Raw genomic sequence first — 19,328 nt, 5'->3', positions numbered from 1 at the left:
AAATAGAAGATGTTTTTTCCAAATAAGTAGCAATTTTTATTAAAAATTTGTATGAAAACAAACGTTAAATATAAAACATCGTAGCCTGAGATGTGACAGACACTATTGGCTACGGACACCTTTAAACACACCCTGCTGGTATAATACTTCACAGTAGATTCAAATACAATATTATATTTAATTAGTGATGAGCGAGTATACTCATTACTCGAGATTTCCTGAGCATGCTCAGGTGATCTCATAGTATTTGGATGTGCATAATGGCATACCAACATCATTTGACATACGAGGGGCGTCTGAAAAGTTCGAGGCCCACCCATGAAATCTTTTTTGCATGGTCTTGTTTTGCAATGCAATATGTTATTTAGCTAGTTGAATGGTCTCATGAGCAATCTGGATTTATTTTTATTTTTTATGTTTCCGTTACAGCATTTTAAAGATGGGTCGCAAGGCTGAAATATGGAAATGGAGAAGTTGGCAAAGTTCACACATCGGCTGTTGCAATGGCTGCAATTCCACCTTCCTTTTTCATCTGTGGGAATTGGTGATAGTCCGAGGGAGCTAAATCAGGGGAATAGGGTGGGTGCTGAAGCAGTTGGAAACCACAGGAGTGAATTGCAGCCAACTTTGCCAACTTCTCCATTTCCATATTTCAGCCTTGCGACCCAACTTTAAAATGCTGTAACGGAAACAAAAAAAATCAAAATAAATCCAGATTGCTCATGAGACCATTCAACTATGCATTGCAAAACAAGACCATGCAAAAAAGATTTCATGGGTGGGCCTTGAACTTTTCAGGCGCCCCTCGTAGTAACTCTTTACACATTATAGATTACAAAATGGGTCTGGCTAAAGGCCCTTTTACATTTAGCGATGCACCAGCGATCCGACCAGCGATCCGACCCGGTCAGGATCACTGGTGCATCGCTAAATGATCGCTAGTGAGCTGTCACACAGGCAGACCTCACAGTGATGCAGCAGTGACGCAGCGCACAATACTCACCTTTCACACACAGTGATCCTGGCGTCCTCCCGCCTGCCTCCAGCGTCTCTCGTTGTCACAGCAGGAAGCCTCAGCAGGAAGCTGACGACGAGAAATAGAGCCTGACATTCTCGCGCGATCAGCGATGGACAGCGGGGGAGCCGGTCGGAGGTAAGTATCACACATAGCGATATCGCTAGCGATATCGCTATAACATCACAAAATCTGTGACATTATAGCGATATCGCTAGCGATATCGCTATGTTTAAAACCCCCTTAAGTTCTGCAGCACAGTCACTGTCAGCACTTTCTGCAGTATTTTCCAGCAATATTTTTTTGCCTTTCCTAAATTGCCTTTATTTAAGTTGTGACTATTTTTTCAACTAAGTACCACCATGGGGTAAAATATAACACCTATCCCACATTGTGGTTTGAGTTATGAGTTTGCTTTGATAGACAACATTATACTTTTATGCACAGGCCCCTCTGTAGAATTCAATTAGTGCTATTCCTACCCTAATAATATGGATTCTAAAGGCCCCGTTACACATAACGATGTCCCAGTGATCCCACCAATGATGCAACATGGATGGGATCACTGGGACATTGTTAGGCTGATCGCTGGTGAGCAGTCCCATAGACAGCCCCTCCAGCGATCAGGACCAGCGATCAAGCTGGTTTCCAATGTAAACAGCGAGTGTGCAAGAGCCGTGCCGCTCTTAGATACCCGCTGTCTACATTGTAAACCAAAGTGCAGCGTTGCTGATCGCTGGTCTCTCGCTGCCACATGTAGCGATGCATGCTGGCCAGCGGGAGACCAGCGATCAAAAAACGGCCCAGAACGATGGAGCGCGATCAGCGATACCCAGCAGGGGGGCCGGTCGGTGATCCATGTCACACACAGTAATCTCGCTGGCGAGATCGCTGTGTGTGACTGGGCCTTAAAGCATAATTAGCACTCATTCTTACCCCCAGTTGCAATATGTCTTTATATATAAATGTATTAATTTCTGATAAAAAGTCAGATGCTTGCTTTTTCTTGCAGTCTGCAGTCTACTAAACATAATCTTCTTTTCCTTGATAGTAGCTTCCATACCTGAGGTAAGATAACATTTCTACTCCTGTAGCCAGTTACTTCAAGGGAAGAAAATCTCGAACAAAGGAAAGGATCCTTTGCCATTAATAGACTTGACATGTTTTGTGATAAGTTGAAGAAAAGTCAGTACAGCAGGACACCATTGTTCACATTGACCTAATTTGTTGGGTTTGGACAAGAATTAGAAAAATATGTCCATAGGTCACCACGAGTGTTCTTTCCTCTACAGTTATCCAGCAGTGTTTTAGGTTACCTTTTATCCCTGAATTTATCTGTCTTTTTTGATTATTATCACTTAAAATGCTTCTGACTCCCAGATATTGATTCTATGATGGTGATTGCACTATTTTATCAGGACGGTGACTCCCATATCTCAAACTCTTTTTTATTTGTGGGCATCACAAGTCCAGACGAGGCAATCCTCTGTCCTTCTGTGAAATCAAAACATCCATAAATTGCTCTAAAAAAATTTGACTAATGTAAATTTGGTAGAAGATCATGTGACATAGAAAATGTATTGAAATCATGGAGTTCTGCTAGAATTCTGATCCCTAGGAGGAAGACATCATCTATGAAAATCCAAAAACTTAAAAATATGACTGAAGTGGTGGGATACACAGATAAGGTCCTAATCAAGGGATGATATCACCATAAATACAAATGTGGGGGCCATGTTTACAACAATTTTTTATTTGAATGGATGTTATCTTCCTTAATTATTCTTATACTTGAGCATTATTGTTCTGAATTCATGCACTTCACACCTTATATGATACATATCTTTATGTGTTGCTGTGTATTTCATGTATTATGCTGATTTATATTGTATCTGCAGTCACTTGCACTTTTATGGATGTATAAATATGAATTATGATCATTTTGGTATTATTAATTATTTTTGCAACTTAGTGACCTGTAGAGATGTCTCTATATATTTATCATTAAATATATAGGGACACATACATACAGATAATGCCGGCACCACATATCTACACTAACATAAACCAGTGTCTTACATGGAGGAGAAGTGGAACTTTTAAATTGGGGGGTATGCAGCCAAATACGCATTTCTCGTGCTATTGTTCCGTCTGCACTGTGTATCGGAATCTTTTATGTTTATTTTTGATAACTGATAGAAATAAAGCACATTATTAATATTTGAAGTATTGATGATATTGGGAATTATTTTACATTTTTATGGATCGATCTACACATTTTTCCATTAGATCCTTTGATGAATAAATAGCCTAAATACCGATGCACGATGGAGAGAAATACAAAATAATTAGATTAGTTTTGGACTTTTATACACAAGTTTTACTTAATATCACTTAGATTACTTAGATTACTTAGTAAATAGGTAACAGGAAAGCTAAATGTGTTAAATAATAAAAGATAAGATACATGAGAGATAGACAATCATATGACAGACATATGGCCATGGAGAGAGGTTTGGAGGGAAAATCTTCTCTGAGAAGTTTTGTGTGAGCTCTGCACCTACTGAATAGATGTTTGTTATGTAAATCAGATTTACTCTACCTGATACCCAAGGTAGTGAAGACATTGACAGGAAACCCATGAGCTCCTCCTCAGTCTGATATAAATTGGGTTCTTTGCTCTTCCCTCATACATTCTCCTGGAGAAAGCCATTCTGAACTCTTCTGCTATACATCTATCATTGGGAGGAATAGAAAATGGAGAAATTATCAAGACCAGAATCTGTCTCTCCTAACTGCGCCACTGACATAGAGGAAACAGAAGTGATAGTATCAGCACAAAACCCTCATACAACTGGGATGGAGGTTGCTGAATACTTGAGATGCTTCTGCACTGTGTTGAGAGGTCCAACCAAGATGCTAAATTGCTTTGGATTCTGGACCGGGAACTGGTCTTTCATGGTCAGGCTGAGAGAAGACCCGTCCTTTTCTGATGGTGGTCTCATGCATCTGCCAGAACGATGCACATTAGGAAACTCAGAAGCAATCATTACTTATTCGGACAAGTCAATGAGCGAGAATAGAAGGATGATGGTGGAATATATGGAGGACAACATAACACATCTCTATTGCAGCTGCCTTCTGCAAAGCAATGTTTTCAAGGACTATTCTAGTGTCCTGAAAGAATTCCAAGACAGAAGAAATAAGAAGGCCAAGAAGCATCAGAGAAAGAGTAACAGGTAAGAGGACAACGTACTCCACCATTCATTACCTGGATTTTCTAATTTCATATATCTGTTCTTGGGACAATTGGGTATCGACCAACTTGATGCTGACTTTAATTTATTGTAATTTTTGTTGCCATCTTCAAATCTTATAATCTACTGCACAAAATATGAGCCAGTTTTAATTGGGATCAGTTTGGGACAGAATATATTTTATTTCTTTCATTATTATTGAGTCCAATGATATATAAAATGGGGCCCTTTCTGAAAAAATCTGATTTTTCAGGCATATTTTCTAAAAATAGTTACATTTGACAGTTGTGTCTATTGTTGCATTTCATAGTGATGTAATATCTACATTTTGTCCTTATTTTCCCACAGATAAAATAATGATTTCCTTGCTGATGGAGATGACAGAAGAAATGGTGCCATCTGAATTTGAAAACTAATTCTGGATCCGATCTCTATAGAGAGTGCCAATTTTTCCCAAAGCAACTTATTTATGAACACATCAGCACCGGGACTTAGTACCGACAGATGAAACTGTGGACACTTTAATCCTCTGTATATTTTGATCATTTTGTCAAATTTGTTGCTTCAATAAAACTTGAATTTAATCCAAAAATGTCTCTCCCTTGTGTCATCTTTATATTCATCCAATAGGGAAAAGTTGTTCTCAATGTAAATCAGGCTCCTCCAAATCTGTGTCTTTTAGGGTTAAAATTGATGGATTTGTATTTCTGGATTATGACAGACTGGGTGCAAATACTCCCATTCAATTATGTGTATACTTTTTACAACAATAAAACAAATAATGGTTAGATTTTATCTCCTGCATTCTTCTATCTATTTCTTTTATATATGAGCTGCTCTGGTCCTCTGTACATGGCAATACACTACATGTGTTCCCAGGTTCTTCACAAATAAAAATCACAGAGTTGCAGATTCATCTCCAGATCTTTATTATAAGAAAGAATCATTTTTTGTATCTAAAAGCAATATACAGATGTGACATTTCTGTATAATATATACACCCTGTATATCTCTGGGTCGGTTGTGGTAGAACTGGGGTACCCTCCTTGCCGGAATCCAGATTAGAACGAGGCAGAAGAGGTAAAAAAGTACAAGAATGCAAAGAGTTAATCCATCAAGTTAGTTGTCCTGTTCCCTAAATCTCATTGTGTCATTATACTGAACCCCAAGTGTCATTGTGCCATTATGGGTACAGTACAGTGATGCTCACACTTAAATACTGGATAATGACATAAAGTTTCAGGCTGTTATTATCCTGTACCCCAATTGTCAGCATTTCAGTTTTCTATACCTCCAATTCTTGTTTTTTTCATCGTGTACCCCAAGTTCTAGTGTCATTGTCCAGAACCCCATTTATCAGATTCTTTATATTCTGTACCACAAGTGTCTGCTTCCTCTTTCTCTACTTATTAAAGCCTTTAATATTTCACACATCTATTAAGACAGGAAGATATAGAAAAGGAAAAAGCAAGACCAGTTACACAGTATAGATAGATTAACCGATATGAGGTAATGATACCAGTTGGAAAAAGATGATGTCCTTTTCACTATTTAATTATTACATAAGTCAATACATCAGAAGGATGAAGAAAATATTTCTATTTCATTTATCTGTATTTTAATGTACAGATTGCATAAATCTTAGTCTCCATTGCAATCAGTAAATTATAAGTTGTATAATCCTTGAAGAAACTCAAGAAATGTTATATTACATAACGAGAATGATGGTGTCGTGACTAGAGTTGAGCGAAACGGGTCGAAAAAATTCAAAAGTCGCCGACTTTTGGCAAAGTCGGGTTTCATGAAACGAAACCCGACCCTAGGATGAGGTCGGCCACGAGGTCGGCGACTTACGCGCCAAAGTCGCGTTTCAAAAGTTTGTTTTGCGCTCTTTTTCAGCCAATCAGGATCCACGGACACTGTGGGCAACGTGATGACATAGGCACGGGTCACCACCATCTTTCAGAAGGGCATGCAAGTGATTGGCTTGCTTTGGTGGGCGTCACAGGGGGTATAAAAGGGCGTGCACGCCGACCGCCATCTTACTTCTGCCGATCTTAGTATAGGGAGAGGTTGCTGCTGATTCTGTAGGGAGAGCGTTAGGCAGGGAAGAAGACAAAAAAACTGCTTCTGCTGCTAGCGATTTGGCCTGCACAACACACAAGTCACTGTGTGTGCAGTGCAAGGGGAGGCTATATTGTGGTGTATCAGTGGTGTTGGTTGTTGGGCTGCCTTTTAAAGCTTCCTGACACACTGGCATTGCTGTTTACCCACTGCTCCGCAAACTGCTTTTTTAAAAGCAATCCAATCTCCCTTATCCTCTTGTCACTTTGGTCACAGGCAGCTGTGCCATCGAGCGTGTCACATAGCGCTCAGATATCAGTGGGCCTCACACCATCCACAAGTGTCCAGTGTCCAAAAGTGTACGCAGAGATTCAAAATCTCCATTATCCTCTCGTCACTTTGGTCACAGGCAGCTGTGCCATCGAGCGTGTCACATAGCGCTCAGATATCAGTGGGCCTCACACCATCCACAAGTGTCCAAAAGTGTACGCAGAGATTCAAAATCTCCATTTTCCTCTCGTCACTTTGGTCACAGGCAGCTGTGCCATCGAGCGTGTCACATAGCGCTCAGATATCAGTGGGCCTCACACCATCCACAAGTGTCCAGTGTCCAAAAGTGTACGCAGAGATTCAAAATCTCCATTATCCTCTTGTCACTTTGGTCACAGGCAGCTGTGCCATCGAGCGTGTCACATAGCGCTCAGATATCAGTGGGCCTCACACCATCCACAAGTGTCCAGTGTCCAAAAGTGTACGCAGAGATTCAAAATCTCCATTATCCTCTCGTCACTTTGGTCACAGGCAGCTGTGCCATCGAGCGTGTCACATAGCGCTCAGATATCAGTGGGCCTCACACCATCCACAAGTGTCCAGTGTCCAAAAGTGTACGCAGAGATTCAAAATCTCCATTATCCTCTCGTCACTTTGGTCACAGGCAGCTGTGCCATCAAGCGTGTCACATAGCGCTCAGATATCAGTGGGCCTCACACCATCCACAAGTGTCCAGTGTCCAAAAGTTTACGCAGAGATTCAAAATCTCCATTATCCTCTCGTCACTTTGGTCACAGGCAGCTGTGCCATCGAGCGTGTCACATAGCGCTCAGATATCAGTGGGCCTCACACAATCCACAAGTGTCCAGTGTCCAAAAGTGTACGCAGAGATTCAAAATCTCCATTATCCTCTCGTCACTTTGGTCACAGGCAGCTGTGCCATCGAGCGTGTCACATAGCGCTCAGATATCAGTGGGCCTCACACCATCCACAAGTGTCCAGGGTCCAAAAGTGTACGCAGAGATTCAAAATCTCCATTATCCTCTCGTCACTTTGGTCACAGGCAGCTGTGCCATCGAGCGTGTCACATAGCGCTCAGATATCAGTGGGCCTCACACCATCCACAAGTGTCCAGTGTCCAAAAGTTTACGCAGAGATTCAAAATCTCCATTATCCTCTCGTCACTTTGGTCACAGGCAGCTGTGCCATCGAGCGTGTCACATAGCGCTCAGATATCAGTGGGCCTCACACAATCCACAAGTGTCCAGTGTCCAAAAGTGTACGCAGAGATTCAAAATCTCCATTATCCTCTCGTCACTTTGGTCACAGGCAGCTGTGCCATCGAGCGTGTCACATAGCGCTCAGATATCAGTGGGCCTCACACAATCCACAAGTGTCCACTGTCCACAAGTGTGTGCAGAAATTCTAAAACTCCCCTGTCCTATAGACACCTTGTACCTTGTTTTACATTACTATATAGTTTGTTGGATTTTGTCTACATTTCTACCAAAAATGAGGAAGGCTGGTGGAAGAGGCCGTGGAATTGGGCGGGGGTTGGCAGCTGGTAATGATGGTGTTGGTGGTGGATCTGATGGTAGTGGCAAGAGCAAAATAGGACCGAATGCAGGAGGTGCTGACCCTGCGTCATCGTCTGGCTACATAAGGCCTCGAACGCTTAGTTTTCTAGGAGTTGGCAAACCGCTTTTAAAGGCAGAGCATCAGGAAAAAGTTTTGTCTTACATTGCTGACTCAGCCTCCAGCTCTATCGCCTCCTCTTCTTCAGTTGTAAAAAGTAAAAGCACTGAGTCGTCATTGGAGGCTCATGTTCATGAACCACACCTTTCCTTGTGTCCTTCACCCCAACCAAGATTGAAGGATGACGCAGGCCATACTACTGATTACTCCATGGAGCTGTTTTCACATACCATGCCTGGATTATCAAGTAAAATGGTGAATTACCCAGGCCAAGATGAATCTGACATGGAGTGCACTGATGCACAGCCGCTGATGGATGATTCTGCTGGTACATTCACTCAGAGCACTACATTGTCCTCGCAGTGTATAGAGCCAGATTCTGACCCTGATGAGACTCAGGTGCCCCTTCCCGCACACTATACCACCATACACGGTGACACAGAGGAAGGTGCACATGACATAGAAGAGGAGGTGATGGATGACCCAGTTGTTGACCCAGATTGGCATCCATTAGGGGAAGAGGGTGCTGCTTCCAATAGCTCAGATGAGGAGCATCCACAGCAGACATCGACATCGCAACAGCTGTTATCTGGCAGGCCCGGAGCACTCCAAAGACAGGTTCCAAACATCAAAAGAGTTGCTGGACAACTTGTCCAGAGGGTCAAAAGATCACAGCGTGCTAGGCCGCAAAATGTCTGCCAAAGTAGGAAGAGTGCAGTGTGGCACTTTTTTGAACAAAATCCTCATGATCAGGCCAAGGTTATCTGTAAGAAGTGCGCAAAGACCTTTAGCCGAGGGAAAAATCTGAAAAATTTGAATACCAGTTGCATGCTTAGACATTTAACCAGCATGCACTTGCAAGCGTGGACACAACACCAAACCTCAAGTGCCACATGTGCAACTGATCACAACGAAGGTAGTCAGCAACGCTACATTGTTTCCCCCACTGTAAGCCCACCGGTTAGCACAGCAGCAAATGTTGAGGTGTCGTTGCAAGGCCACAGCAGTCAGGGAATCCCACTGTTATATCAACGAAAGACTGATTCTAGGCCATCAGAAAGAACACCAACTCCATCACCATCATCAACCCTCTCTCAGTCCGCCCTGTCCACCGCTACTTCCACCATATGCAGCTCTCAAGTCCAGCTCACCCTCCCAGACACTATGAGTAGGTCAAGAAAGTACTCAGTCTCTCATCCGCGTACACTGGGTTTGAACGCCCACATTGCCAAACTAATCTCGTTTGAGATGATGTCCTTTCGGTTGGTGGAAAGCACAGCTTTCCGCGAACTCATGGCCTATGCAGTACCACGCTATGACCTACCCAGTCGCCACTTCTTCTCTCGCAAAGCCATCCCAGCCCTCCACCATCATGTGAAAGACCGCATTGTCCATGCACTCAAGCAGTCAGTGAGCGGAAAGGTGCACCTCACAACTGATGCATGGTCCAGTCGGCATGGCCAGGGCCGTTACGTGTCCATCACTGCGCACTGGGTTAATGTGGTGGATGCAGGGTCCACAGGGGACATCGGTGGTGGGACAGTGCTGCCTAGCCCACGGTATAGGAAACAGTTGGCTGTAGGCGTTCGACCCTCCTCCTCCTCCTCCTCCTCCAGAAGCGAAAGCTCGTCCACAGAGCGCAGTCGTACGAGCACTCCATCTGCAGCTGCCACTGTTGCACACGATGTGTCCCCCTATCGAGCAGCTAGTGGAAAGCGTCAGCAGGCTGTGTTGCAGATGATGTGTTTGGCCGTAATTTTGTGGCAGCCATAGCCCTTTCAAAACTCAGCCACATACCTTGCTTGGCTCACACCTTGAACCTGGTGGTGCAGTGCTTCCTCAAAAATTATCCGGAGTTAACAGCCCTGCTCCAGAAGGTGCGAAGACTGTGCGCGCACATCCGCCGGTCGCCTGTACACTCCGTTCGTATGCAGAAGCTGCAGCGATTGCTCCACCTTCCCAACCACCGCCTCATTATCGACATTGCAACAAGGTGGAACTCCACCCTGCACATGGTGGAGCGGCTGTGCGAGCAGAGGCAGGCCATAATGCATTTGTGGGAGGATACACGGCCAGGCACTTTGAGAGCAGACATGGAGTTGACAGGCGTGCAGTGGTCGAAGCTGAAAGACCTTTGTAAAGTCCTTCAGTGTTTTGAGGAATGCACACGGCTGGTAAGCGCAGACGACGCCATCCTAAGCATGAGCATCCCACTTATGCGTCTGCTCATGCAAACTTTGACGCACCTTAAGGAGCAGGCGTCTGCAGCCAATGTTGATGAGGAGGAAGAGGAGGAGGGAATCCTTGATGACATTAAGCCATTGTCTGCTCAGGGACCTCTCCTGGACGAGGTGGAGGAAGAAGAGGAAGAAGAGGAGGAGGAGGAGGAGGATGATGGGGATGATTACTTAGGGGAGGAGGATGCATCTCGTGGGGCAAGTGAAAATGTTGGCGTGGCAAGGTCTGGTACAGGGTTTGTGCATGACTGGAGGGATGTGGATTTGCCAGAAAGTGCTCCTCCACCCAGCACTCGCAGTGCATCATTGACACCGGGAACATTGGCCCACATGTCAGATTATGCCTTGCGGATCCTAAAAAGGGATCCCCGCATTGCCAAAATGATGAACGATGACGACTACTGGTTGGCCAGCATCCTGGATCCACGCTATAAAGGCAAATTACAAAACATCATGCCACAGGAGAACCTTGACCTAATATTGGCTAATAAACAAGCAACTCTGGTAAATCGGTTGCTTGAGGCATTCCCAGCACACAGCAGCGGTGATGGTTCTCACAAGAGCCGTACGGGCCGGGGGCAGCTTGGCAGAGGTGTTCGTGGTGCACACAGCAGAAGTGGCGTTGGAGACAGGGGTTTCATGACAATGTTGTGGACTGATTTTTCAAATACCGCTCACACAACTGGTAATACTGCATCGATGGAAAGTGACAGGAGACAGCAGTTGTCAACTATGGTTACAAACTACTTTTCCTCCCATATCGATGTTCTCCCACACAGGTCATTCCCCTTTGACTATTGGGCCGCTAAACTGGACACCTGGCCTGAATTGGCCCAATATGCCTTACAGGAGCTCGCTTGCCCAGCTGCAAGTGTGCTATCGGAAAGAGTCTTCAGTGCAGCTGGATCAATCCTGACAGAAAAAAGGACCCGTCTGTCAACCCAAAATGTGGATGATCTAACCTTCATTAAAATGAACCACGCATGGGTTTCCAAGGATTTTGTCCCACCTTCCCCTGATGACACATAGGGTGACAGAAAAATGGCTTGCTTTGGTCCACCTCTTCCTGGTACTTCACCTATTTCGCCTTTTGCATCAGCTGAATGTCCAACATCAACATATGCCACTTTCTAAAACTCCATAACTGTGCTGCCTCCCCCCCATGGCCGGGGTCACCACCTACCGCACGACACCGTGCGAGTGCCGTTGCCCTGGACAGGTGGGTAGGCCGACTCTTGGGCGCGGGCACTGGCACAGGGTCCCTCATAGTGCAATCAAGTGTCTCTGACGGTGGTGGTGCACACCCGCCGTCAGACACACCGCTGTACTATGAGGGGCCCAGTGCCAGTACCGACGCCCACGAGTGGGCCCCCTTTGCTTGGCCAGGGCCCCAGCATTTGCAATCTTTACCTCTCCCTGCTCCTCCGCTGTGTAATCTGGGCCGTCAAATCCATACTGTGCCTGACACCATCTGAGCCTGCCTCCTGAGACATATATTTTGAATGTGTACGCTATCCATACATGTTATCCAGGGATACGGTACCCTTTCTAACCTTTGTGCAATGACGTGCAATCCATACTGGGCCTAACACTGTCTGAGCCTGCCTCATGCTGTATAGACATATATTTTGAATGTGTACGCTATCCATACATGTTATCCGGGGATACGGTACCCCTTCTAACCTTTGTGCAATGACGTGCAATCCATACTGGGCCTAACACCGTCTGAGCCTGCCTCATGCTGTATAGACATATATTTTGAATGTGTACACTATCCATACATGTTATCCAGGGATACGGTACCCTTTCTAACCTTTGTGCAATGACGTGCAATCCATACTGGGCCTAACACCGTCTGAGCCTGCCTCATGCTGTATAGACATATATTTTGAATGTGTACGCTATGCATACATGTTATCCGGGGATACGGTACCCCTTCTAACCTTTGTGCAATGACGTGCAATCCATACTGGGCCTAACACCGTCTGAGCCTGCCTCATGCTGTATAGACATATATTTTGAATGTGTACGCTATCCATATATGTTATCCGGGGATACGGTACCCTTTCTAACCTTTGTGCAATGACGTGCAATCCATACTGGGCCTAACACCGTCTGAGCCTGCCTCATGCTGTATAGACATATATTTTGAATGTGTACGCTATCCATACATGTTATCCGGGGATACGGTACCCCTTCTAACCTTTGTGCAATGACGTGCAATCCATACTGGGCCTAACACCATCTGAGCCTGCCTCATGCTGTATAGACATATATTTTGAATGTGTACGCTATCCATACATGTTATCCGGGGATACGGTACCCTTTCTAACCTTTGTGCAATGACGTGCAATCCATACTGGGCCTAACACCGTCTGAGCCTGCCTCATGCTGTATAGACATATATTTTGAATGTGTACGCTATCCATACATGTTAACCGGGAATACGGTACCCTTTCTAACCTTTGTGCAATGACGTGCAATCCATACTGGGCCTAACACCGTCTGAGCCTGCCTCATGCTGTATAGACATATATTTTGAATGTGTACGCTATCCATACATGTTATCCGGGGATACGGTACCCTTTCTAACCTTTGTGCAATGACGTGCAATCCATACTGGGCCTAACACCATCTGAGCCTGCCTCATGCTGTATAGACATATATTTTGAATGTGTACGCTATCCATACATGTTATCCGGGGATACGGTACCCCTTCTAACCTTTGTGCAATGACGTGCAATCCATACTGGGCCTAACACCGTCTGAGCCTGCCTCATGCTGTATAGACATATATTTTGAATGTGTACGCTATCCATACATGTTATCCAGGGATACGGTACCCTTTCTAACCTTTGTGCAATGACGTGCAATCCATACTGGGCCTAACACCGTCTGAGCCTGCCTCATGCTGTATAGACATATATTTTGAATGTGTACGCTATCCATACATGTTATCCGGGGATACGGTACCCTTTCTAACCTTTGTGCAATGACGTGCAATCCATACTGGGCCTAACACCGTCTGAGCCTGCCTCATGCTGTATAGACATATATTTTGAATGTGTACGCTATCCATACATGTTATCCGGGGATACGGTACCCTTTCTAACCTTTGTGCAATGACGTGCAATCCATACTGGGCCTAACACCGTCTGAGCCTGCCTCATGCTGTATAGACATATATTTTGAATGTGTACGCTATCCATACATGTTATCCGGGGATACGGTACCCTTTCTAACCTTTGTGCAATGACGTGCAATCCATACTGGGCCTAACACCGTCTGAGCCTGCCTCATGCTGTATAGACATATATTTTGAATGTGTACGCTATCCATACATGTTATCCGGGGATACGGTACCCTTTCTAACCTTTGTGCAATGACGTGCAATCCATACTGGGCCTAACACCGTCTGAGCCTGCCTCATGCTGTATAGACATATATTTTGAATGTGTACGCTATCCATACATGTTATCCGGGGATACGGTACCCTTTCTAACCTTTGTGCAATGACGTGCAATCCATACTGGGCCTAACACCGTCTGAGCCTGCCTCATGCTGTATAGACATATATTTTGAATGTGTACGCTATCCATACATGTTATCCGGGGATACGGTACCCTTTCTAACCTTTGTGCAATGACGTGCAATCCATACTGGGCCTAACACCGTCTGAGCCTGCCTCATGCTGTATAGACATATATTTTGAATGTGTACGCTATCCATACATGTTATCCAGGGATACGGTACCCTTTCTAACCTTTGTGCAATGACGTGCAATCCATACTGGGCCTAACACCGTCTGAGCCTGCCTCATGCTGTATAGACATATATTTTGAATGTGTACTCTATCCATACATGTTATCCGGGGATACGGTACCCTTTCTAACCTTTGTGCAATGACGTGCAATCCATACTGGGCCTAACACCGTCTGAGCCTGCCTCATGCTGTATAGACATATATTTTGAATGTGTACGCTATCCATACATGTTATCCAGGGATATGGTACCCTTTCTAACCTTTGTGCAATCACGTGCAATCCATACTGGGCGTGAGAACGGCTGGCGAGCTGTTAAGCAAGCTACAGCACCTGTCCAGACAAGTACAGGGATTCCCTAGCGAGGAGACTTATTTGATTGTTTTCAATGTTGGGACAGCAATTTTTGGGGAGCACTATACTCTGGAGAATGATAGATGGGGCCCACCATACACTGGAACATTCCAACGGTGGACATCAGACACTGGAGCAGCATTTACAGGGCCCATTATACACTAGAGCATTAGAAATGGGGCCCATTATGTTTGGAGCATTATTTGGGCCCATAAGACAGTGGAGCTTCATCCATGGGGACCAACATATACTGTAGCATTATGTGGAGCTCATCATATACTGTTTCAAACATTATATGGGACCAATGATTTTGTATGGAGAAATAGATGGGCCTCGTCATGAGATGTAAAAAGTGAGGTATTTTTCATTGTACTATACCGCTATTTCTCTGCCGTATCGGAGCATGATGAGTTGTGGTATGTGTTAAAGGGGCGCTCTTTCGCCCAGGGCACATGAAAACCTGCAGCCAGCCCTCCCCCCCCACAAATTTAGCCAAATAACCCCCATTTTTCAGTGCGTAACTTGTATTATGAAGTTAATTAAGGTTGACAAGCTTAAGTAAGAAGAATTGATGCTTTTGGCATTCAAATGGGCACTGTAGGTGTGTTTCCTGTCCTCCTCTCACTGCCGACTTTTATTCCCCATTGACTTACATTGGGTTTCGTGTTTCGGGACGACCCCGACTTTTCCCTATAATCGGACGATCTTGCTCGACCCCACTTTTGGAAAAGTCGGGTTTCACGAAACGAAACGCGACCCTAAAAAACCAAAAGTCGCTCAACTCTAGTCGTGACTCTTCCTTGACAAGAAACATGATGTGCCACATGTTAAGTCTGATAGCTGTAAATATTCCATTGATTACATTTTTATCCATGTAGCCTATTATTTTGTGGTAAGAAAATAATTGTCAAAGCTCAGTAATGGCAGATATTAGTAGCTTGGCATAAAAGCAGGTACATAATATATTATCATAAATCGATACAGTTACATGTAAAAACACAAAAAAATTGTAGACTGAAGCCAGTACTAATTTTACTCTTCAGTTCATACAAATAAGGTAATTGTGAAACTCTTGGAGTTCATCAGAGTAGCACATCCATATGAAAGAAAATAATTTCTATTTATCGCAACAGACTTAGAATTCAGCTAAAATTGTGGTTTAGCCTTTACACTCGACCCCATCGCGGTTCCATGTGGTGGATTAAGAGTAGCCAGGACCCCTGGCTCTATAGAGTGTGCCCTCAGCACCTGATGTATCACATGACATGTGACAAGATCCCCTTTGAGATGTGATAGGTCATGTGTTTAAAGCCCCCGTCCCTGAGTCACAAGTTTTGTGATGCAACAGCGATCTCACCAGCGAGATCTCTGTGTGTGACACTTACCAGCGACCAGACCCCCTGCCGGTTATCGCTGATCGTCCTGGAATGGCCAGGACATTTTTTTGATCGCTGGTCTCCCGCTGGCCATCATGCATCGCTGCGTGTGACAGGCGGGAGACCAGCGATCAGCGCGCTGGTAACTAAGGTAAATGTCGGATATCTAAGCGATGTGTAGCACTTATAAACCCGATGTGTACCTTAGTTACTGGAGCGCTGGTGCAGGGAGCTGGTAACCAAGGTACACATCGGGTTTCTAAGTGCCGCTTGCTGCTTAGAAACCCAATGTGTACCTTAGTTACCAGCTCCCTGCACCAGCGCGCTGGTGACTAAGGTACACAGTGGGTAGCAAAGCGAAGTGTAACTAGTGACACACCAGCGATCCTGACAAGGTAATATCGTTGTCGAGATAGCTGGTGCGCCGCTATGTGTGACGGGGTCCTAACACACAGATGCATGTGTGCAAATGGAAGACAACAGAGACATTGGTGTGCTACGTGGACAATGCAAATTTTTTCTCCTTGTGTATAGTGCTAAAAATAGCAACACTATACCCAGTAGAGGATACTATGTAATAAGAAACTACGCTATATATAACAAGAGGAAGTTATATAATATGGGACGGCGCTATACATAAAAATAAATGCTACTTAATAAAGCACAGCGCTATATATAGCAAATTGGAATTGTATATAATTGTTCTTTATGAAAATATCTTTAAGTTAAGCATGGATTGATTATAATGAGGGCTATTAGCGCTACCACCCAGGGCCCAGATCTACCATGGGTCCCAGCAAATAATGATGATTTGAGGGTGCTAGAGTAAATCATTATGTATTCTGAATAGGGGTTGAGTGACAGTAAATTAGAGTGATTTTAGGGTGGTGAAGAGTAAAGGATTATGTATTGAAGGTGGGGTAGAGCAAAAGATAATGAATTGAGGGTTAGTGGAGAGCAAATGATGAATTGAGGGTGAAGGAGACCAAATGGCGATGCATTAACTTTGTAAGGTGAGGGACATAAATTATGATCAATTGAGGGTGGGGAAAGCAAATTATGATGAATTGAGAGATAAGGGTGAGGGAGAGAAAATAATGCTATTACGGGACCCCTGTGAGTGCCGGGCTCTGAGTAGTACAGGAAATTGCACTCGTTATAAGCCACCCAAGGTGGCACCCCTTTATTGGAAAAAAACACTCCTCACCATAAAGATATTTCTATAAAGAACAATTATAAGATGAGCCAACAAATTATTTTTGGGAAATGCTGCTGTAAATTCTGGTAGAGAGTGTGAAGGAGAGATTAGTCATCCCCTTTAATAATTGATAAACGTGTAATAATTTAGTATGTCTAACAACATTAGGATTTCATTATCAAGATTTATTAGGCCAGAGATCATATTAATAGTCAGATAAGTCCTTGATGAAAAGATGGCATATTTCTGAATTTGTGTCGAATCCTGTCCTTGTAAATAGTTTTTCTGAAAAATATGGATGCCATTCAGGACACAATACAGTGACCTCGTTGTGTCATGTTTCAGGTCTTCTACACAAGATTCATATCTACCGTACTACACATTTAGTGAATGTAATATATATTTAACATTTTTTCTGTCACACAATGAAAATTAGTACTTAAACCTGGATTATACGTATAAGAAAATAATGACTACACCAAAATGGACACACTTGGTAAATAGCCATTATACATCGTACATCACTTATATTGCTTTATGTTTTTTACACATTTTCCTCATAATATTCCCAAGTGTAAGCATCATTATCCTGTACCCCAAATTCCAGGGTTGTTCAGGACCCCATTTGTCTGTTTCTTTTTATACTGTGCCCCAAGTGTCGATGTCTTCATTCTCTACTTATTAAAGCCTTTACTGTTTCATAAATATACTAAGACAGGGAGATATTGAAAAAGCCATAGATAGACCACTTATATAGCATAAATAAATGAACAGATATGAGATAGTGATACAAATTTGAAGCAGATGACATCAATTGTCACTTTCTATGTAATAAATACATTCTTCAGAGGGATAAAGAAGGAGAGAAAATAACATTATTTTTTCTCTATCGATTATACATAATTTAAGTTCCAGATTAAATATTTGCTAATCATTGCCCTTTAAAAGAACCTGGCAGGTTTTGGGCATATTGGTCTGGGACACATCTGTTAGTGCACTTGTAGCATAACATTATGGAGGTCACTGTTATTATAATCCAATGGACCTAATAGAATTATCCATAAGAAACAAGACACACTGCAGAGGTCACACTTTTGAGGAGCTTTCTAATTCCATCACCAATTTTGCATGAGAAGAGAGGAGCACAAACTCAGCATCCACCCAAGCTAACTGTATACACAGGGCATCTCATATGTTGATGACAGAGTTAACAGCCCCAGGATAAATTACTTGTATGAGGAAGTATGTTAATGAAATGGCTACAAAATAAGTTGACGTTCCCCATATATGTTTTATAATCCTTGTCCAAACTCAACAAATGGCTGTATCCTGTCTCTTCCTGAATTTGTTGGCTAGCCTTTTAACTAGACACCATGGCGGTACCCCTTTATTAACCCCTTCACCCCCAAGGGTGGTTTGCACGTTCATGACCGGGCCAATTTTTACAATTCTGACCACTGTACCTTTATGAGGTCATAACTCTGGAACGCTTCCATGGATCCCAGTGATTCTGACAATGTTTTCTCGTGACATATTGTACTTCATGTTAGTGGTAAAATTTCATTCAAATAACTTGCGTTTATTTGTGAGAAAAACAGAAATTTGGCGAAAATTTTGAAAATTTCGCAATTTTCCAACTTTGAATTTTTTTGCCCTTAAATCACAGAGATATGGCACACAAAAAACTTGATAACTAACATTTCCCACATGTTTACTTTACATCAGCACAATTTTGGAACCAAAATTTTTTTTTGTTAGGAAGTTATAAGGGTTAAAAGTTGACCAGCGATTTCTCATTTTTACAACACCATTTTATTTTTAGGACCACATCACATTTGAAGCCACTTTGAGGGGTCTATAGGATAGAAAATACCCAAAAGTGACACCATTCTAAAAACTGCACCCCTTAAGGTGCTCAAAACCACATTCAAGAAGTTTATTATCCCTTTAGGTGCGTCACAGGAATTTTTTTGAATATTTAAAAAAAAATGAACATCTAACTTTTTTTCATAAAAAAAATACTTCAGGTTCAATTTTTTTTATTTTACCAAGGGTAACAGGAGAAATTGAACTGCAAAAGTTATTGTGCAATTTGTCCTGA

The sequence above is a fragment of the Dendrobates tinctorius genome, unplaced genomic scaffold, assembly GCF_039654945.1.
Source record: "Dendrobates tinctorius isolate UK_male_01 unplaced genomic scaffold, ASM3965494v1 ptg000028l, whole genome shotgun sequence".
Classification (NCBI taxonomy): Eukaryota; Metazoa; Chordata; class Amphibia; order Anura; family Dendrobatidae; genus Dendrobates; species Dendrobates tinctorius.
The sequence above is the reverse complement of the archived record's forward strand: the minus strand, read 5'-3'. Positions refer to the sequence as shown.